General features: G+C 43.6%; 3 pseudogenes; all 3 read right to left on the reverse strand.

The window, feature by feature from the left end:
* Positions 1-4,398, reverse strand: part of LOC123323217 — a 6,730-nt pseudogene extending 2,332 nt beyond the window's left edge.
* The window catches only part of LOC123323244, a 190,387-nt pseudogene that overhangs the window by 155,660 nt on the left and 11,873 nt on the right, over positions 1-22,854 (reverse strand).
* LOC110577846 lies at positions 6,961-15,567 on the reverse strand (annotated as a pseudogene).

Genomic DNA, 22,854 nt, shown 5'->3' on the forward strand with positions numbered 1-22,854 from the left:
CCCCCCCCCGCCTTTATGGAGGCAGCCAAAGAATGCTGGATTTCACAGTCAGCACTGAGAGAGCCTGAGTCCAGTCTCTGCTCTGTCTTGGCCCTTGCCCCCAATTTTCTCCTTAAAATTCTTCACTTGCAAGCCATCAAGGAGTTCAGGACTTTTGAGCATTAACTTCCCCCTTCTCCTGGATGGTACCATAACAATAGCTGGAGGAAATATAAAATGGTGGAACTTCTATGAAAAACACTATGCAATTTCCTCAAAACATTACAAATAAAATTATCCTATGATCCAGCCATCCCACTTCCAGGTTTATATACAAAAGAATTCAAAGGAAGATCTGAAATTGATATTTGCACATCCATGTCCATTGCAGTTGTATTCACAAAAACCAATAATAAAGGAAGAACCCACACAAATGCCCACACATAGATGAATAAATAAAATGTAGCATATACATACCATGGAACACTTTTCAGTTTTCCAAAAGGAACAGATTTTGTGACGTGATGTAACTTAGATAAGCCTTGAGGACAGTACGTTAAATGAAATAAAGGAGTCACAACAACAGATACAATAGGACTCCACTTTTGTGAGTAATCTAAGACAGTCAAACTCAAAGAAAATTATAGTGGTATGTGCCAGGGACTTACAGTAGAGGGAAAAAATGGTGGTTAAGAGATCTTAAGTTTCACTTTTGCAAAAAGAAAAAATTCCAGAGATAGTTTACACAGTAATGTGAATATACTTAACAACACTAACCTGCCCATCTAACAATGGTTTGATGGTAAATTTTGCCATGTGTTATTTTTAACCACAATTAAATTTGTTAAAATACCTAAAAGAGAACAGATGATGAAACAGTCTTCATTTTCATAACTACTCATCTAGACAGAATAAAGAAACCACTGACCATTAACCAAGAATAGAAATAAACAAGAAGTCATGAACACACCAGGTAATATTTTTATAGACAAAAGCAGATAATTTTGTTTGTAATATACATATAGATGATACACATTTGAATTAAGCCTTACATTATCTTTAAAGTTAGAGTTGAAAATTACAATCCAAAATCATAATATACAGGTAATAACCTAAATTAATCAATATTGGGGATCCTACCAAAAAACAACACATAGTGATAGTACTGGAACACAAGAGAAAATTTAACAACCCAAATTCTTAATACAACATAGATGTACTATTAAAAACAGTTTCTATTATAACTATAAATATTAACCATGACTGTGAATTCATGAAGAGTAAGCAGTTTGAATCATGGGTATGTATTGTATGGAAGGAACTTTTCACAGGAAATGCTTTATAATCAATCATGAAAAGCTCACATGAAAAGTTCAATGAATGAGAATTTAAAAGGCACAATAGACGCTTATTATGGTGTTAATAGATCATTCCTACTCTTACACTAAATGTAAAGGCTATAAGCCAACCTGTAGAAGAAAAAAAATCCTATATTTCTAAATAAAGGAACAAATGAAAGCTGTATAATATGGTGAACATCACTAATATATAAAATAAATATTTGGGATTAAGTTATACCATGATACAGATACACATTGAGGGAAGTGGATCAAAAACCTAATAACATTTTGACTAATGTAAATTTAAATTTATGAACCAAATATTTTTTTAATTTTTAAGTAATCTCTATATCCAATGTGGGGCTCGAACTCATGATCCTGAGATCAAGAGTCACATACTCTACCAGGTTAGCCAGCCAGGCACCCCCAGGAACCAAATATTTTAATGAATATGCATGCCAACTATTACCTAACTTTTTTTTTTTTGAAAGATTTTATTTATTTTTCAACAGAGAGAGTGAGACAGCGAGAGAGGGAACACAAGCAGGGGGAGTGGGAGAGGGAAAAGCAGGCTTCCCACTGAGCAGGGAGCCTGATGTGGGGCTCCGTCCCAGGACCCTGGGATCATGACCTGAGCTGAAGGCAGACGCTTAACGACTGAGCCACCCAGGTGCCCCTGTTATCCAGCTGCTTTTTTTTTTTTTTTTTAAAGATTTTATTTATTTATTTGAGAAAGAGAATGAGATAGAGAGAGAGCATGAGAGGGGGGAGGGTCAGAAGGAGAAGCAGACTCCCTGCTGAGCAGGGAGCCCGATGCGGGACTCGATCCCTGGACTCCAGGATCATGACCTGAGCCGAAGGCAGTCGCTTAACAAACTGAGCCACCCAGGCGCCCCTATTATCTAGCTTCTTATAAAACATGCGTGCATTCAAGTTCTGTTATATCAGAACTTTTGAATCTAAAGGCACACACAAATTTCACATAGATCCAATCAAAAAATGAGAATATTCAGGACAGTCCCAGGAATTTTTGTACAAAACAAGACAATTATAAAATGACATAAGTTATACAGAAATAAGGTAACAGAGACTGTACTATATGGTGGACAATGTTCTAACTTCCTCTATAGCACTCATTTAAGAATTCTATGAGGTTGGGGTGCCTGGCTGGCTGGGTTAGTAGAGCATGCGACTCTTGATCTCAGGGCTGTAACTTTGAGCCCCATGTTCAGTGTAGGGATTATTTTTAAAAAAAATAAAATCTTTTTTAAAAATTCTAGGAGGTAAATAGATACATTAACTATTTTATCATTGTGGATTTGAGCATATAAATGAAATTTCAAATGATAGTGCATAACAAAAAAAGACATTTTGAAGTAAAATAATTACATTTTCTCATTTTAGGGAAGTTCTCAGTGCTATGATGAAATTACTGAGTCTGAATTTTGTGGGGTCATGTTTGAAACTGCCATAGGTTTGGAAATAATAAAGCAGACAACACATCACTTCTGTCCCCAGTGTTTCTGGAATTTCTGCACCAAATCTCATTAACTGCACCACTTTTCTCACGCACTCCCAACAAATAAAACTTAAGAGATAGCTTAATATAGAGTTCCTCTATGTGCACAGATATTCACAGGTACTAAGGAGTGAAGAGCAAACAGATCACTGAGGCCCTCACAGTCCAAGGGAAGTTGTTGTTTTTGTTGTTGTTGTTATTGTTATGCACTGAGGATGTGATAGAGATCTCTGGAGCTGAAGGAGAATTCTTGGAGGATATAAGAGCACAATAGTGTTGGACAGATGACCCTCTGTGAGATGAAGAGAAATGAACTTAGGCTTCTCACAATCATTTCTGTAGAAGCAGAGCTCCCCAAATCACATTTTCAGGTCTGGCTTCTTCCTGGAACTTTGGGCCTCACCTCCATCATCTGCTTAATTCATTCCCACCTACCTGGATGGAAGGATACAGGTCTGGCTTTGACACAACAAGATCAGTTTATTAGAAAAAAAGGAAAATGAGTATTGTTGGAGATTCTTTCAATCCACAACTGAGCTCAGTAGAGAAGAGAGGACATTATAGAATTCTAGAAAATGATTTCCCAACAGCCCCTTTAGAACATGCAGGAGGGGGGCCCCCGGGTGGCTCAGTCGGTTAAGCGTCTGCCTTCGGCTCAGATCATGATCCCAGCGTCCTGGGATCGAACCCCGCTTTGGGCTTCCTGCTCAGTGGGGAGCCTGCTTCTCCCTCTCCCACTCACTCCCTCTCTCTGTCAAATAAATAAATAAAATCTTAAAAAAAAGAAGAACATGCAGGAGGGATTTCCAATGTTCACATCCTGACCTCCACTTCCAAGTACTACTGCTACGATAATAAAGAGTACGAAAATAAAGAGTAGAAATAGGGAGTTTAAGATGTAGGCAATATCGGGGCGCCTGGGTGGCTCAGTCGTTAAGCGTCTGCCTTCCGCTCAGGTCACGATCGCAGGGTCCTGGGATCGAGCCCCGCATCGGGCTCCCTGCTCGGCGGGGAGCCTGCTTCTCCCTCTGCCTGCTGCTCCCCCTGCTTGTGCTCTCTCTCTGTCAAATAAATAAATAAAATCTTAAAAAAAAAAAGAAAAGAAAACTTGATTTATAAAAAAAAAAGATGTAGGCAATATCATTTTATGCCACTCAATGTTTAGAATTGCCACTAATCTACAGAAGTGATGATGTTACCCCTTTAAGGAAGGGGAAGCTAAAGCTGAAAAGCAAACATCATGAAGATTTTTCTGTACATCTACAAACTCCTACTTATTTCCCTTTCTGCCTGGATCTGAATTCCAGTCATGCAAAGAGGAATCTTCCAAGAGACAGTCTACAATGGAAGGAAGAAAACCCTGAGTGTGGTTTGGGAAATCTGGAAGGATTCATCCTCACCCAGGAAGAGGAGGTGTCCATAGTTCTCTAACATCACATCCCTGTACAATTCCCGCTGAACGAGTTTCAGGCATCCCCACTCCTCCTGAGGGAATTCTATGGCCACATCCCTGAATGTCAGCAGTGCCTGCAATAAATACCACAGTGACCAAGTGGCCATTGACAGAGTTCACACAGAGTTCTCACAGAGTTCACAGTCCCTAAGATGAAAGAGGAGGTTAATGTCACCAACTAGACCCCAAGACCTGACCTTCACTGCTTACCTGCTTTGTACCCACTGACCCTTGTCCCACATTTTAGTTAACCTCTTCTTTCCACCTTATCTTTTTCTTCAGGCAAAAGACCCCATGTGCATAGTCCCCTGTGATGGAAACAGAAACTACCCCACAAGTAGTAACAACTGCCATGACAAAGAGCTCATGCTGGTCCCTACCACCCAGCACAGTTTGAGTTTAACCCCTGACTCACACCTGCAAGGATGGACCATAGAGTGACCCACAGAGTGACTGACACTTACTTTTACCTCATTATAATACTAAAATCTCTGCTCATGCCTCATTTACATAATATACAAAGTATGTAAAGAACTATTTACTTAAGGCGCATGTGCAACCTATGCCCACCTCTACATATGATGACAAGGCTCCCATTTCTAAATATTCATCCTAACTCTAAATAAAAGGAACCCATTCACCCTTGCTTGGGGAGTCAAGGCTTTGGAAGTTATTTCCTGTAATCTCCTTATTTGCTGCAAATAAGATTTCATTTGTGTGACAACTCCACCTGGTGGAGTTTCTATACCTTAGTTCACTTACCGAGGGACAGGTGTCCTGAGTTTCCGCCCTCTGGTTCCCTGGTTTCCAATGGATGGAGAGTTGGACAGTGGCAACTCACCCTGGTTAACCCATTCAAGCTACTGGGACAAGGGCAGATTCCTGGAGGGGGTGGTGGGAGGTGGGGGGGGATACTCTCACTTTTTTCGTTTTAAGTAATCTCTACACCCAACAGGGGGCTCAAACTCATGACCCTGTGATCAAGAGTCGCATGTTCCACTGACTGAGCCAGCCAGGTGCCTCATGGGAGCTCTTACTTCCTGGTGCTTGTGACTCCCAGCCTGCTTCTCTGATCTCACCTGAAATCTAGTGACCACCCTAATGATTTTTACTTAGAAGGACATCTGTTGTATAAGTTACACCGGGTCTGTGCCACAGCTTTCAGAGGTAAACTAGAGTGGTCTCACCAAGTCTGGACAAGCTGACATAACAGGATACTGTGGGGGAATTAAATACTCATTGGAGTGGAGTCTAGACATCCCCAGTGAAAGAAGACCCCATGACCCAGCCATTCAGAGGCTTAGATGCTCCATCCTGATGAAACTGGAGTGATCTAACAGAGACTAGTCTGAGGTCTAGGAGAATGAAAGAAATCTCCATCCCACCTGGTTGTTTGGTCTGTTTATTGTTATTCCCAATTTAAATCACCCTGGCTGTTTGGCCCTTGTGCACCTCTTCCTTCACTTAAAATCCAAGACAAAGGAGGCAGCAGCTTCCATCACGGGAAGCATGCACTGGGGGCAGGTCAGAGCTCTATGTAATTGGTTAAAAGACAAAGGTTTAGGAGCGCCTGGATGGCTCAGTTGGTTAAGCGTCTGCCTTCAGCTCAGGTCAGGATCCCAGGGTTCTGGGATCGGGCCCTGCATTGGGCTCCCTGCTCAGCAGGAAGCCAGCTTCTCCCTCTCCCCCCACTCATGCAATCTCATGCTCTCAAATAAATAAATAAAATCTTCTAAAAAATAAATAAATACTGGTGCCTGGGTGGCTCAGTCATTAATGGTCTGCCTTTGGCTCAGGTCATGATCCCAGAGTCCTGGGATCCAGCCCCGCATCAGGCTCTCCGCTCTGCGGGAAGCCTGCTTCTCCCTCTCCCACTCCCCCTGCTTGTGTTCCCTCTCTCACTGTGTCTCTCTGTCAAATAAATAAAGTCTAAATAAATAAATAAGCTTGGGTAAAGGGGCTCCTGCCCGGCTCAGTCATGCAACTCTTGATCTTGGGGTCAGGAGTTCACATACTGGTGTAGAGCTTACTTAAAAATAAAGTAAAATAAAATAAAATTGGATAAAGACAAGATGTTAACCTTGTACTCTGATTCTAAATATGCCTTCTCAGGGTGCCTGGGTAGCACAGTCATTTTCAGGGTCTGACTCTTGGTTTCAGCTCGGGTCGTGATCTCAGGGTGGTGAGATTGAGCCCTGCATCAGGCCCCACGCTCTGCATGGGGTCTGCTCAAGATTCTCTTTCCCTCCCTCCCTGCCCCTCCCCACTACACTCATTCTCTCTAAAATAAATCTGTTTTAAAAAATAAAATAGGGTGCCTGGGTGGCTCAGTCGTTAAGCGTCTGCCTTCAGCTCAGGTCATGATCCTAGTGTCCTGGGATCGAGTCCCACATCGGCCTCCCTGCTTGGCAGGAAGCCTGCTTCTCCCTCTCCCACTCCCCCTGCTTGTGTTCCTGCTCTCTCTCTCTGTCAAATAAATAAATAAAATCTTTAAAAAAATAAAATAATAAAATAAAATAAATAAGTAGGCCTTCTCCATAATTCATGCCCATGGAGCCATATGGCAGGAAAGAGACAAAACGGACAAATTCAACATGTCAAGGAAATCCAAAGCCTGCTAGAAGCCATACATACCCCTAAAGAAGTGGCAGCAGTTCATTGCAGAGGCCTCAAAAAGGCAATTCTGAGGTAACAGGGGAAAATAATTTGGCTAATGCAGCCATAAAAAGGATACCCAAGTCTGGGGAGACTTCGTATTTGCCAGTAACTTCTTCTCTACCATTATATAAGTGCACTTCTTCCTACTTCCACAATGAGATAAAAGAGGCTGTAAAATTGGGCTGTCAATGGTCCCCAACAGTCAGAGGATGGATGATGAATAACAACCTGAGAAACTGGGTACCAAGGAGACAGCTTGTAGACTCCTGAAGAATGCACCTGACTCATCCCATTATGGTAAGGAAGCCTTATACCTATGGCTACTAAAGATTATGAGCACCCTAGTGGTGAAGGAAATTGAGAAAATAACAAACCAGTGCGCCTACTGTAGACTAGTAATGTACAAACCAGACCTCTGGCACCCCTCTAGCTAGAGCAACTCAAATTCAGGGGGCAATGCCAGGGAAGGATTGGTGAACAGACTTTACTGTAATGCCAGTGGCCCCTGGAAGGGTCGAATCCCTTTTGGTATTTGTAGATACATTCACTAGATGGACTGAAGCCTTTCCCTGAAGGACAGAAAGAACTAACAAAGTAACAAGGGCCTTGGAAAAGGAGAAAATTCCTGTTTCAGTTGCCAAGGTCAGTCCAGAGTGACAATGGGCCAGCTTTTATATCCAAAATCATATCTGAGGTAGCCAAGGCCTGAAGTATCAAGTGGAGGTTACACTCAGCCTGGAGACTCAGTCTTCTGGGAAGACAGAATGGGCCAGCAGAACCCTAAAATAGACTCTAGCAAAGTTGTGCCAGGAAACAGGAATATTGGTTAAAGTTACTACCAATAGCTCTCACCAGAATGAGAGCTGCCCCAAAGGACAAATTAAAATCTCAGCCCATATGGGATGATTTATGGGAGCTTAACCCCCTATCTGCCTGCACAGATGGACCAAGGAGTAACCGGCAGTTCTATTTACTTCATTATAATACTGAATCTTCACCAAAGGAGAACAAGCCACATTTATGTAACATACAAAGTATGTGTAGACCTGTTTCTTTAAGACACTTGTGTGACCTTATGCCCAGTGCTACATAAGATGACAAGGCTCCCCATTCTAAACATTCATCCTAACCCTAAATAAAAGGAACCCACTCAGCTTTGCTTGGGGAGTCAAGGCTTTGGAAGTTATTCCTTGTGATCTCCTTATTTGATACAAAGTTTCCTTTGTGTGACAACACCACCTGGTGTAGTTTCTATCTGATACTGAGCAAGGAGTGAACTCATGTTCATTTAGTTATATTAGAACTGGTTCTGGCTTAAGTGAGTTTCTTGCTTTATGCAGTAAGATGATTTTTAGCATGGTAATACGCTTGAATGTATTCTCTAGCTCTGAGGTAAGAGGATGGCATATGATCCACAAAACCAATATAAATACTGTGTATTTCTCCAAGATAAATTGTAAAATGAAGGCATGAACACAGGCATACACATTGTTGAGTACTGTGTTTATATCATACAGTATAAATTGCGTCTATTTCTTAGATGGAACATTTTGGTGGGTTACAAATATACGTATCAAATTCTAATGTGAGTTAGAATTTCACAATAGTGCATTGGAGATCTTGTTAAAATGCAGATTCTGTTCAAGAGTTCTGGGGTGGTCGGGGCGCCTGGGTGGCTCAGTCATTAAGCGTCTGCCTTCGGCTCAGGTCACGATCCCAGGGTCCTGGGATCGAGCCCCGCATTGGGCTCCCTGCTCAGCGGGAAGCCTGCTTCTCCCTCTCCCACTTCCCCTGCTTGTGTTCCCTCTCTCGCTGTGTCTCTCTCTGTCAAATAAATAAAATCTAAAAAAAAAAAAAAAAAAAAGAGTTCTGGGGTGGGATCCTAGTCCGTGTTTCTAATAAGGCAGTAGCCTATGGGCCAAGGGATACATTTTTGAATAACAAAGAGGTAGAACTCAAAGGCAAGAATTCTTGGAGGACTTGGAACTGAACGCGTTTTATAGCAGTTACAGGTTTCTTACTAGTATAGCAAGAATGGCAACAATACTTTTTGAGCATTTCTAGTTACTAGATAGCATTCTAGCAATTTTTTCATAAATTAATGCAAAATAATAATAATCTAAGAGAGCAAACATATTATTCTTCTACTTTTATGCAAATATTTTGTCAAACAGCTAGTACATGGAAGGGATCAGGTTATTAACCTAGCCTAGAGTGATCTCAAATGACACACAGGTCAATGTACAGAGAAGACTCTAAAGCAGTGTTTCATAGCCGGTGTCAAACCTGAGAAGAGTGTTGGAAACAAGAAGGGATGGATCCACATAAAATCAGCCTCCCTTTTACATTTTATGTACACATCCATATATTTAAAAAGTAATTACAAAGGGCGCCTGGGTGGCTCAGTTGGTTAAGCGACTGCCTCCGGCCCAGGTCATGATCCTGGAGTCCCGGGATCGAGTCCCGCATCGGGCTCCCTGCTCAGCGGGGAGTCTGCTTCTCCCTCTGACCCTCCTCCCTCTCGTGCTGTCTCTCATTCTCTCTCTCAAATAAATAAATCTTTAAAAAAAAAAAAAAGTAATTACATGATCTCAGGGTCCATGGGGAAAATGTCATGGCAATTTAATTTAAGGAACATTTTCAATGACATAAAATTTATGTATCTACTCATGGAAGATGATGCTTCTTTTAATCACACTATAAAGACAAATGGCACAGAATGATATAAAGAAAATAGCCAGTTTCTGAGTCCAGTATTTGACAGTTTTTGTTTCAGTCATTTGTGCTACATTATGTTTCAGAATTTTAAGACACTTGAACGTGTTAATTGAACGTGTTAATTATGTTGTTTTATTTTTCTGAAAATACAAAGAGAAGAGTAGGTCTGTGACATGGGTGGAGTAAAATGGAAATTTATAGGCTCAGAACCACCGTTCCCAGAAGTCAGTCAGTATCTCCAGTGCACAAAAGTGTGGAATTCATATAAGAAAGGAATTTCCAATTTAATTGTGAAGGCTTCTGCACATCTTTCAGTAAATCCATCTCACATCCGCATGAATGATAAAAGGGAAAATATTAACATTATAGAGGAGCAATCTGGCAGAGGGCACCAAGCCAAGTCAACAAAATTAACATCAGCTGTAAGGAAGCAAAGTAGTACCAGCGCCTGAGACACACAGGACACATTATTACTGCTGTGTCCTTGTGGCCCCCCAAAATAAATCAGATTAATTATGAGAAAACAGTGGATTTACGTAAATTTCAAGCCACACATAGCTCCCATGTCCTGTAATGTCTAGCATATTTTTTTTTTTTAAGATTTTATTTATTTATTTGACAGAGAGACACAGCGAGAGAGGGAACACAAGCAGGGGGAGTGGGAGAGGGAGAAGCAGGCTTCCCGCTGAGCAGGGAGCCCGATGCGGGGCTCAATCCCAGGACCCTGGGATCATGACCTGAGCCGAAGGCAGTCGCTTAACCAACTGAGCCACCCAGGCACCCGTTTTTTTTTTTTTTAAGATTTTATTTGTTTTGTTTTTTTTTTAAGATTTTATTTATTTGAGAGAGAGTGAGAGAGAGCACAGGCAGAGGTAGAAGCGGACTCTCTGCCGAGCAGGGAGCCTGATGCGGGGATCGATCCCAGGACCCCGGGATCATGACCTAAGCCGAAGGCACACGCTTAACTGACTGAGCCACCCAGGTGTCCCAAGATTTTATTTTTATTTATATTATTTTTTTAAAGATTTTATTTATTTGACAGAGAGACACAGCGAGAGAGGGAACACAAGCAGGGGGAGTGGGAGAGGGAGAAGCAGGCTTCCCGCCGAGCAGGGAGCCCGATGCGGGGCTCGATCCCAGGACCCTGGGATCATGACCTGAGCCGAAGGCAGACGCTTAACGACTGAGCCACCCAGGCGCCCCTTTCTAGCATATTTTAAATAGAGCATCTTTCTTTCACATTCTAAAGAGCAAGACTCTGTTTCTTTTCCAAAACTTTCTGAGTCATTCTGGGCCCAATACCCAACCATTCTGCTTATTTGTGCACTTAATTAATCCTGATCTACACAGAGCTCACAAAGCATCCAGATAGAACCTAAATGTGAAATGTTCTCCTTGACTGATATCCCAGGATCTGACGCCATCCACAAGAGGAATTGTGGATTCAACGTCTTCCCTTGTGGATCTGTCACAAAGGGGGTATTTTCAATGGTTGCAGGACATTAATTCAAAGTGACAATTGTCACCCTATTGGAAGTCAGGTTGGAGAGAAGGGAGAGAAGCCTCTGAAATATGAGAGAAGTGTTCTAAAGACTAACCTTGAGTATTATTTTTTAAAAGGTTTTAAAAAGTAGGTGAAGGGGCACCTGGCTCGCTCAGTCGGTGGAGCATGCGATTCTTGATCTCGGGGTTGTGAGTTTGAGCCCGACATTGGGTATACAGATTACTTAAAAATCTTTAAAAAGTAGGTGAAAACACTCATGAGGCAGAAACATCAGAACTAGAGGAATAAACATTTGCAATTTCTAAATGCACAAAAATTCAGAAGGAAAAGATGACACTGCCTCTGACCTGGGAAGCAAGGCTTACCTGAGAACTGGTCATTTCTTTTTTCCTCTTCTGGTCCTTTAGCTTTCTTTCTCGCAAGATACTTGTGGAGAAATCACAGCTGCATCAGGAGAATATGCCTTTAAAGTCACCAACAGAGCTTCTTCACTCGCAAACTGCTAGCCAGTGGGCCAGATTTGCAAATGTAGAAAAGGCCCAACTTCCTAGTCCTTTGTGTCAGGAGCTATTCAGAAACTATGAGCTCCTACTTGGAGACCAATCTCTGACTTTTTCTTCTGTTTTCTGGGACTTCCCTCCCACAGACGCTCACAAATTCAGCTACAGCATAGGAACCCCTTCAGCATAGGAACCATGTGCTGCTTGGACCCGACCCTCCCAGACTCATGTAGCAGAGACCCTGTTACCTCTCTTAGAGCCAAAGACTGCTCTCAACTCATAAAATATTGCAAAGCCCTCGTGCTTAACCCTGGCCTCACTTAGAATCACCTGGAGCCCTTAATTAACACAACACTGTTGTTTTCACCCAAACCAATTGACAGAATTGGAGAGCGGGGGCAGGCACCAGCAATGATCATTTTTGAAACTCCACACATGATCCAGATTGAGATCCATGGCTTCTCCACTGGTCAGTTTCTGGGATGACACATTCTCCCTTTCCGCTGCACGGAGGGAGGCACCCTTACAAATGGAGTTTTCCCTTATAAATGCAAATGTCTCTTTCAAAAGGAAACTTTCACTGGGTTTCACAGCTTTTCCTTTGCTCTTTCTTTAAAATAACCAGCCTAAAATAATTCTTACACCAAAGAGAACTATTTTGAGATGACAAATTCTGCTCTCCTTCCAGTAGGTAAATGTTTATTTTCCTAAGTAACTGCCACACAATTTTCCAAAGTGAATGTACAACTTACCCTCCCATCAGCAATATATGAGAATTTTAATTCTTCAACATTTTCAAGGAAATTTGGTGTTATCCTTTTTTCTTTATTTTAGCCATTCTAGAAAATATTAAGTGGTTTCTCACTGTAAGATATGAAGTGGCCTTGCTATATTTGTCCTGGTGACGGGGATGAATGTGTAGGAAAAACTTTTTTGTTCTTTGCATCTAGATTCTTTGGCTGGTCTAATGATCAAACTGACATAAGACAGATTCACGGGACAAAAACAAATTTATTTCTTATTACAGGAATCCCAAAGATATGAGGCTCAAAGATAGGCAATTGATGCTTATATGCCATTCTGACCTAAGGAGAAGGGGGTAGGGATTTACAGTTTCAAAAAGGGGAAGTACATTCACAGGAGAATGGAAAGAACAAATGTTTGGAAAACAAATGTTTGCCACACCAGGCAGGTAATTCTTTCTGATATAAAAAAATTCTCCCTGGTATTAGCTGTCTTCCTGGTAGAAGTCTCCCATCTCATTTCTTCTTGGTATATATATCAGCCTCAGAAAAGAAGAAAATCCTACTTGCAGCAACAGAATAAAACTGGAGGAGACATTTGTTAGGTGAAATAAGCCACACAGAGAAAAAGAGGTACTGTATGAAATCACATATACGCACTGATATGGTTTGGAGTTGTGGGGTCTGGAGCCGATGACCAAGAAAGAATTCTTGAGAAGTCTTTGGTGCAAAAAGGTGGTTTCATTGAAGCACAGGGACAAGAAAGAGCTGCACTGGGGTTGTGAGGAGTGACTGATTATATAAGATTTTCTATCCTATGGAGGGGATGGTGATGTTAGGGCAGGAAATTGAGTCTACAGGTTTCTGGAAGTTTGGTTATTGATAAAATTGCTTTTTTTCTTGTAAATCTTTAAGACAGTTGCAAACTGATGGATACTCCAGTCCTGCATGACTGTGATCTCTATCAGTTAACCATTTGTTTTTCCCTTTCCTTTATTCTAGGGCAGTCAGGGGGCCTGAGGAATGTCACAAGTATCCCATCTGGGGGGGTGGGTAGGGGGAGGTGGCATTGCGGGGTGTAAGCTAGTGCTTTGCCCTCAGCTTACATTCTGCTCCATCATCATGTGGGATCTTAAAAAAGTCAGAATCATAAAAGTGAAGATGAGCATGTTTGTTACAAGGCGCTAAGGGGTGGGGGGGAGTATGTTCAGGTGTTGGTCAAATGGTAAAAAGGTTCATTATGCAGGATCCATGAGCACCAACCATCAAATGTACAGCATGTATAGTTAATAATAGTGCATTGTACACTTGCAATTTGCTAGGAAGAGCCTCTTAAGTGTTCTCACCACACACACACAAAAGATCTTAACTGGGGCGCCTGGGTGGCTCAGTCGTTAAGCGTCTGCCTTCGGCTCAGGTCATGATCCCAGGGTTCTGGGATCGAGCCCCGGCATCGGGCTCCCTGCTCGGCGGGAAGCCTGCTTCTCCCTCTCCCACTCCCCCTGCTTGTGTTCCCTCTCTCGCTGTCTCTCTCTCTGTCAAATAAATAAATAAAATCTTTAAAAAAAAAAAAGATCTTAACTATGAGAGGTGAGGGATATAATCGTTAGCTTGACTGTGGTGATCATTTTTTTCTTAAAGATTTTATTTTTAAGTAATCTCTACACCCAAAGGTGGGGCTCAAACTCACAACCCTGAGATCAAGAGTCGCATGCTCTACTAATGGAGTCAGCCAGTGCCCTGAATGTGGCAATCATTTTGTAGCTGGGGCACAGGGGGTTCCCAAACAGACCAGGTTTGGCCATTGGCCCCTGACAAAATCCAAAGGCAGAGAAACAAGCGGTGGTGAGACAAGAAAGGGATTTACTTCCGTGAGACCAAAGGGGATATTCAGGTGGGCAAAACTCTAATTTCCAAACATCTATTTTTCTTATCACCCTGTGAGGTGCATTCCTTCCCTCTGAAACCCAAGATCCCTACCCCTTTCTCCTTACTCCAGAATGACATATACATCTCATTCTGCCTGACTGTATTTAAAATTTCCGTGTCTATGTGGTATTCCCCATAGGTATGCTATTACATTTGGTTTTCTCACGTTAAGCTCTCTCGTGTCAATTTGAGTCCTTTTTTTTTCTTCCAATTTGATTCTTAGTCCAGCTAGAAGAACTCTTGAAGGGGACACGAATTCTTGCTCCCCCACAGTGGTAGATTTTTGTCCTGCCAACAGATGGGTCACTCAGATAAAATTTATCTCCTGTAATAACCCTTGTTTTAGAAAGAGCCCCCAATTTAGATTCCTCTATGTAGTTAAGGTAGGAGCAAAAGTTTCTCTTGAGCCCACAGGGTCTCAATTGCCTTCAGGTCCAAATAATCCACATGCCAAAGTGGCACGTTCTGGTGGGGCCTGTCCCAACCCTTTTCAAGGCACTGAACTTAATGAGAAAAACAGAAATCAAGGCACCAAACCATACAATCTTTGCTCTCATATATCTGCTTTTGGATTTCAGCAAAATGTTAGCATCTACCAGAGACACAGGAAGAACAGCAAACCAAACCTCTGACCTGGTCTAATCTGCTCACCGAGGGGAGAGCCCACTGGGGCCACACATGGAAAAGTGTGAGAAGAGAGGATTCTGGATGGAGCTGGGAGGCAGAGGGCTCTAGGTTTCTGATCTCCCTGCCTATGGGATATTCCCAGTTCTGTCTTCCTAAATTTGCCTAGCAGAAGCTTTCTATGATTGTGTTCTACTTAAGCCAATTCCCTGTCCATTTTATAATATAAAATAATAAACAATTTAACAATAACACTTATGAGGTTTTTTTTTTTTAATTTTTGTTTAATCAAATGGTGGAGCTTCTCCTGGTCTTTCAACTCCTTCGGTCTTCTGATGGCCGACTTTACTGTGATGGCAGAACTTACTGTGATGGCAGAAGTGGTGTTGTAGGTCCAGGTGCCACCAGCGACAGTTTTCATGCAGGAGCCACAGTGCCAGATCCCCACAGCCCGTCTTTTCATCTTGGTTTTGCCACAGAAGGAGCAAGTGTGCTTGGCATGCTGGCTTATTTTATAATCTTCACCATTTTCCTGAGGGAGTCACCATAACCGGTCCTGTACTTACCCATGATTCTGACCTTCTTGGTGCGTTTAGCCATGTTGCCGCAAGCCCAGAAAGAACATTCCTGGAGGGCACATGGGTAGCTCAGTCTGTTAAGCATCCGCCTTTGGCTAGGGTCATGATCCCAGCGTCCTGGGATCAAGACCCACATCAGGCTCCCTGCTCAGCAGAGTCTGCTTCTCCCTCTCCCTCTGCACCTCCCCTCTACTCGTGCTCTCTCGCACGCTCCCTCTCAAATAAATAAAATCTTTAAAAAAAAAAAAAAAAGATTCCTAGAGCTGAAAGTTGAAAGAAGTTTCTTCAGCTTGAAAGGATTTACGTATATTTCAAAGATACGGAGAAGGAAATTACAAGATTGCTAAACCGAATATTCTAAGAAAAAGGAGGTGAAGGAAATCTTTTCCCTTGAGCTCAGAGTATTACACCTCCTGTGTTGTATGTGTATTTGTTCTTAGCACAACCAGGTCTAGGGCCCTGATCACCTAGGGGTGGTGGACATCTAGATTCCCACAGGCACAGGATTTAGATAGCTAGGGGTGGCCTTGAGCTCACTGGGCTCCTGCACAAGGGTTTGAGCAGGAAGAAAGGGGTAGCACTGGACAAGGCTCAGCAAGGACACAGGAGCGGGAGGCCGCACAGGCTTGGTGGAATGACTGCTTTGTGCTGCAGACGCTGACTCAGGTTGAGGCTGTGCTCGGCCTTGTTCCTGTGTGCCTGCAAGCAGATGGCATCATGAGGGGTGGTCCACAAGCCCAGGCTGATGGAGGGCCAAGGTTACTGCAGGAGACTCAGGGCCAGGTTTCCTGTGGGCACTTGTGAGGGTTTGGGTGGAATCTTAGGAGCACAGGCTCCGTAGCCCCACTTCGCAAGAGGGAAGCTGTGTGTGTGTGTGTGTTGCGGCGGAACACTGTGTCATTGCTTAGTGTGCATGTGAGTGGGCAGAAGTCACATGGTGACAGCACAGTGGGTGAGGGGGACTCAGTGCCAGAATTCTGTCCTCCAGAAACTCCCCAGTCTGCAGGCCCGGATGACTCCAGGGGAGACATGGAGTCACAGGATGATGAATGATTTGAAGGTCTGGAGCAGGTAGCGGATTTTCCCTCCAGCCCAGGCCCCCCGCAACCAGGTCGGATTCAGGGTAATGCACTCGTGTCCTGCCCTAACCAGGCTCACTGGCTGCACACATTGGGTCTAAACGTCAGAGCCTTAGAGCGACAGCACTTCTTTCCTCTGGGAATCTCCCAGGGGGTGGCATCAGGAATTATCACAGCGGAGCATACAGGCGTCTTCACCACAGCTTTGTTTGAAATGAGCGAAGGACCACAACAGGGGACAGTTTAATCATCCGTGGTGGGAACGAAAGGAAGCCTTTGATGGTGGTGCCATAAACACGTATTTGATTGTAAATTATGACTGATGTTTAGTAATAAAGCAGGATATAACTGCACTAATGGACCAGATTTTGCTCACTGCTGCTTCGGTTGTATGTGCGTCTGTGTTCTCTGGGAGTTGTGCCACCATAGGTCTTTCATCTCCATCCTTTAGGTACTTGTATTTCCTCACATCTTGAAATAGGTAATAAAAAACTCGTTGAGGAAATACGTGATTCTAGGTCTGGGACACAGAAGAGAGTCTGGAGCATCCTCTACTGGTATAAATATGGAAATTTCCCCCCAAAAATACTGGAACGTATCAAAGCCACATGAAAGAGAAACTTAAAGGGCTCCTGATGGCCAAAGCTGGAATAATTTGGGCAACAAAATAAATAGTATCATACTGAATTATAATACCTAGTGTAAGTTAGTATATACCAGTTTATACTGACATGAATAAATAATTGAATAAACAAAAAAAATGATGGAGAGACAAATCTTCCCGGCAGAAAAATGCAAGAGAATACACACGCACTCACACACACGTGTGTATGCCTGGGTCCAGGGAATAGATATTAACTTAATTCCCCCCAGCTGTTTTTTTTTTTTTAAGACTTTATTTATGTATTTGACAGAGAGCGAGAGTACAAGTAGGCACAGAGGCAGGCAGAGGCAGGAGAAGCAAGCTCCCTGATGAGCAAGGAGCCCGATGGGGAACCCGATCCCAGGACCCTGGGATCATAACCTGTCAAACAAGCAAAATTTAAATACATTATGGAGACCCATGTCCCATTAACCACCACTCACCCAGATCTGCGTTCCCCTTCTTTCTCCCCCGAAAGGATTTCTGTCTATTAATTTGTTCATGTCTTTCTCTTTCCTGATTCTCTCCACTGTTTCTCCTTTCCTGTGATTCCCCTGTCTCCCTTGCTTACTCCCCTTTTCTCTCTTCCTTTCCCTACACCTACACTTTCCGGGGAACTCCTGAGACCTATTTCACCTTCCCTTACTCTTTCAGCCCAAGCTTTCCGACTGCTCCGATCTCCGTGAATTTCGGCCTCTCTCTCCGCCCCACCCCCATCTGTGTCCTGGGCTCTCCCAGTTCCGTTCCCTCTGCCCCGACTCACTGGCGCCCCCTCTGGCTAAGCTCTCGCACCGCTGTGTCTCTCTGGGCTGTCATCCCTACCAATCGCAGGCTCACAACCATTTTCTCCCCGCTGCCTGCGCAAAGTACCTCGCCCTTGTTGCCCCACTTCTGATAACCAGGGGCCCCGACTGTTCCGCTCCCCTTCTTCTGGAGCGCCTCCCTTTGTCCACATTTCGCTCTTTTCTTTTCTCCGCTTGCGACTTTCCTGAGTTACTGTCTTCCGCTCTTACGGCCTCACTGGCAGGTCCCTCCCGCATCCTCTATCTTGCCGTCTCTTTACGGACCGTCTCACGGATCTTTCCTCCGCCGTTCTCTGTCTCCTGCTCCCCCTCTCTCCCTCGTCGGCCGCTGTCCGGGCCTTCCTTCTGCAGGCACGGCTTCCACAAGGCCCCCCATCCTCGCGGCGGGGAGGGGACCTGCTCCGTGACTCCCCGCGATCTTCCGCCCGAAAGCCCGCACCGAGGAGGGTGCCGTTCCCGGGCATCGGTCCTCTCACTGTATGCGGGGCTGCACGGGGGGATCTCAGCAGGGCGGCGGGGTCTGCGCAATCCCAGGGCCAGGGAGAGACTCCGCGCCTCTATGGGCCGAGCCGGGCCAGGCTGCGGCGCGAGGCGCACACGCCCATCTCCCTGGACTCCCACGGCGCGGGTGGGAGCGGTGCCCAGGGACGGCGTGGAACAAGGAGACAACGCGGCAGGCGGCGTCTGAAGGCCCGAGGGCCGGGAGACCACAGGCGGGGACCGACTCCGAAAAATGTGAACCTGAACGCACCGGGACCCCCGGGCCGGCAGCGCCGCTCGCAGGGCTCCGTGTGTCTCTCCGCGACACCCTACTTACCGCGGCGGGAGGCGGGGCTGAGGCGACTCTAATGTGCGCGGAGACCCCAGACCCCAGGGGTGTAGGCCTGGGGGCTGAGACGCTCACGTGCAGAACAGAAAGGCCCGAAAACAGTCGAAGCGGTCGTAACCTTCTAGGCGACCCAGCCGCTTGAGGGCCCGGAAGTCTGTAAAAAACTGCGCGTGCGCGCTGACGGAAGGGCGGCGCTATGGCGTGGCCTCAGCGGAGCGCTTCCGGCAAAGGGAGGGGTAAGGTAAGTTTCGGGCCAGTGCGAGAATTCAGTGACCACGGGGTGGAGCGTGCTTGAGGGAGCGAGCCCGGCAATAGGCGGGTTGTGAAACGTGGCCTGGCCAGGGCGCTCACCGTCTGAGGGCGGGGCTCGAGCGGGGCGTGGGTGCAGCGCTTCCGGGAACGACCCGGACACACGCACTGGCCAGAAGTGGGTCGCAGTTCCGGGAGACGGGTTGGGGCGGAGCGCTTCCGGTAATGGGAGGGAAACGGAAAAGAGCCGTCGAGACGGGAGGGCGGGGCCGGGCGGAAGCTGGGCTGAGAGTTTCCGGCACTGGGCGCGCCCCAGCTATCCCCCTGGCTGGACCTTCAGGGGCGAGGCCAGGACCGCTGGACGGGGGTCTGGGGGGGGGCCTGGTCTCCTCCAGCCCGCCCCTAGGACCTGTCTTTCTTTGGAATTTCCAATCCTTTGAATTTCTGTTGCGTCCTGTGGGACAGGAGTACTGCCTGCCTATTTTAAGTTGATGTCTCCAACAGTCTAAGGTAGAGCTATAGTCGTTTGGACCACTTGTGTTGAAAGCTAACATGTTTACGTTTTCTCAAGGTGAGACGGTTTTCGTTAAAAACGGTTTTGTCCTAGAGGTAGAGACGCTGCTCCTTGGAGAGGCCACCCAGACTCCGTGGTCTGGGACCCCGTCATCGGTGGGGAGTCGATGTGGGGCCTCGGCTGGATCCAGGAACTTAGGCTGGATCCAAAATGTGGGGCCAGGGCTGGATCCAGAATTTAAGCAATTTAACTAAGTAAGGAGTGCACCTGTCTGTACAAGGGATGCAAATGGGAATGTGAAATGTGAAAACCTACCAATGCGAAATATGCCATTTTTACCAACATTTTCCAGCCACAATGCTATGAAACTAGAAATCAGTCATAAGGAAAATTCTGGAAAGAACACAAATACATGGAACATGCTACAATCACTGAGTCAAACAAGAAATCAAAGAAGAGATCAAAACTTACATGAAAACAAATGAAAAAAAACAAAACAATAGTCCAAAATATTTGGCATGCAGCAAAAGCAGTTCTAATAGGAAAGTAATACAGGCCTACCTCAAGAAGCAAGAAAATCTCAAACAACATACACTTGAGGGAGCTAGAAAAAGCAGAACAGACAAAACCCAAAACCAGCAGAAGGAAGTAAATAATAAAGATTAGAGCAGAAATAAATGAAATAAAAACTAAGAAAACAATAGACAAAGAAACCAGGAGCTGGTTCCTTGAAAAGATAAACAAAATCAATAAACCTGTAGCTGGACTCCTCAAAAGAAAAAAAAAAAGGAGAAACAGTGTACTCTGATAAACAAAATCAGACATGAAAGAGGAGAAATAACAACTGACACCACAGAAATACAATTGTAAGAGAATATTATGAGAAACTATATGCCAACAAATCAGACAACCTAGAAGATATGGATAGGTTCCCAGAAACTTATAAATTACCAAAACTGAAGCCGGAAGAAATAGAAAATTTGAGCAACCAATTACCAGCAATGAAACTGAATTAGTAATCAAAACACTCCCAATAAACAAAAGTCCAGGACCATATGGCTTCACAGGCAATACTCTGATACCAAAACCAGATAAATACACCACAAAAAAAAAAAGGAAAAATACAACCCAATATCCTTGATGAACGTAGATGCAAAAATCCTCAACAAAATACTAGCAAACCAAATCCAAAAATACATTTAAAAAATCATTCACCACAATCAAGCAGAATTTATTCCTGGGATGCAAGCATGGTTCGATATTCACAAATCAATGTGATATATCACATCAGTAAGAAAAAGTATAAAAAACATATGATTATTTCAATAGATGGAGAAAAAGCATTTGACAAAGTACAATATCCAATCATAAAAACCCTCAACAAAGTAGGTTTAAGGGGAACATACCTCAACATAATAAAAGGACTTATATGGAAAACCTGTAGCTAACTCAATGGGGAAAAACAGAGCTTTTCCCCTACGGTGAGGAAAACGACAAGGATGTCCACTCGCACCACCCTTATTCACCATAGTACTGGAAGTCCTAGCCACAGCAATCAGACAACAACAACAAAAATAAAAGTCTTCCCATTACTAAGGAAGAAGTAAAACTTTCACTATTTGCAGATAACGTGATACTATACATAGAAAAACTGTAAAAACTCCACCAAAAAACTACTAGAACTTATAAATTCAATAACGTTGAAGGATATAAAACCAATGTGCAGAAATATGTTACATTTCTATATTCCAGTAATGAAGCAACAGAAAGAGAAATTAAGAAAACAATCCCATTTACAACTGCACCAAAAATAATAAGATACCTAGGCATAAACTTAACAAAAGAGATGAAAGACTTCTACTCTGAAAACTATAAAACACTGCTGAAAGAAACCAAGGACAACACAATGAAATGGAAAGACATTCCATGCTCGTGCATTGGAAGAATATTAAAATGTCTATACTACCCAAAGCAATCTACATATTTAATGCAATCCCTATCAAATTATCAACAGCATTTTTCACAGAACTAGAACAAACAATCCTAAAATTTGTATGGAACCACAAAAGACCTTGAATAGCCAAAGCAATCTTGAAAAAGAAAAACAAGGAGGGGGGGGAAGGGAAACAAAAAATTAAAATAATTAAAGAGAAAAACAAAACTGGATGTATCACAATACCAGACTTAAACTTATATTACAAAACTGTAGGAATCAAAACCGTATGGTACTGGCACAAAAACAGACACATAGATCAATAGAACAGAATAGAAAACCCAAAAATAAACCCACAATTATATGGTCAATTAATCTTTGACAAAGGAGGCAAGAATATGCAATGGGAAAAAGACAGTCTCTTCAGCAAATGGTGTTAGGAAAACTGGACAGCTATACATAAAGGAATGAAATTGGACCTCTTACTTAGACCATACACAAAAACTCACAATGGATCCATGATCTAACTGTGAGACCTGAAACCGTAAAAATCCTAGAAGAGAGGCAGTGATTTCTCTGACATTGGCCATAGCAACATTTTCCTAGATATGGCTTCTTAAGGGAAATAAAAACAAAAATAAACTATTGGGACTATATCAAAATAAAAAGCTTCTGCACAGTGAAGGAAACAATCAACACAACTAAAAGGCAACCTATGGAATGGGAGAAGATATCTGCAAATGTCTTATCTGATAAAGGGTTAGTATCCAAAATATATAAAGAACTGATACAACTCAACACCCAAAAAACAAATAATCCAATTAAAAAATGGGCAGAAGTCATGAATAGACATTTCTCCAAAGACAACATCCAGATGGCCAGCAGATACTTGACAAGATGCTCAACATCACTCATCATTAGGGAAATGCAAATCAAAATTACAATGAGCTATCACCTCACGCCTGTCAGAGTGACTAAAATCAAAAACACAGGAAAAAAACAAGAGCTGGTGAGGATGTGGAGAGAAAAGAAACCCTCTTGCACCATTGATGGGAATGCAAACTGGTGCAGCCACTGTGAAAAACAGTATGGGGGTTTCTCAAAAAGTTAAAAATAGAACAACCCTATGATCCATTAATTGCACTGCTGGGTATTTACCTCCAAAATACAAAAACAGTAATTTTCAAAAGGATACATGCACCCTGACGTTTACTGCAACATCATTTACAATGGCCAAATTATGGAAGCAGCCCATGTCC

The sequence above is a fragment of the Neomonachus schauinslandi genome, chromosome 16, assembly GCF_002201575.2.
Source record: "Neomonachus schauinslandi chromosome 16, ASM220157v2, whole genome shotgun sequence".
Lineage (NCBI taxonomy): Eukaryota > Metazoa > Chordata > Mammalia > Carnivora > Phocidae > Neomonachus > Neomonachus schauinslandi.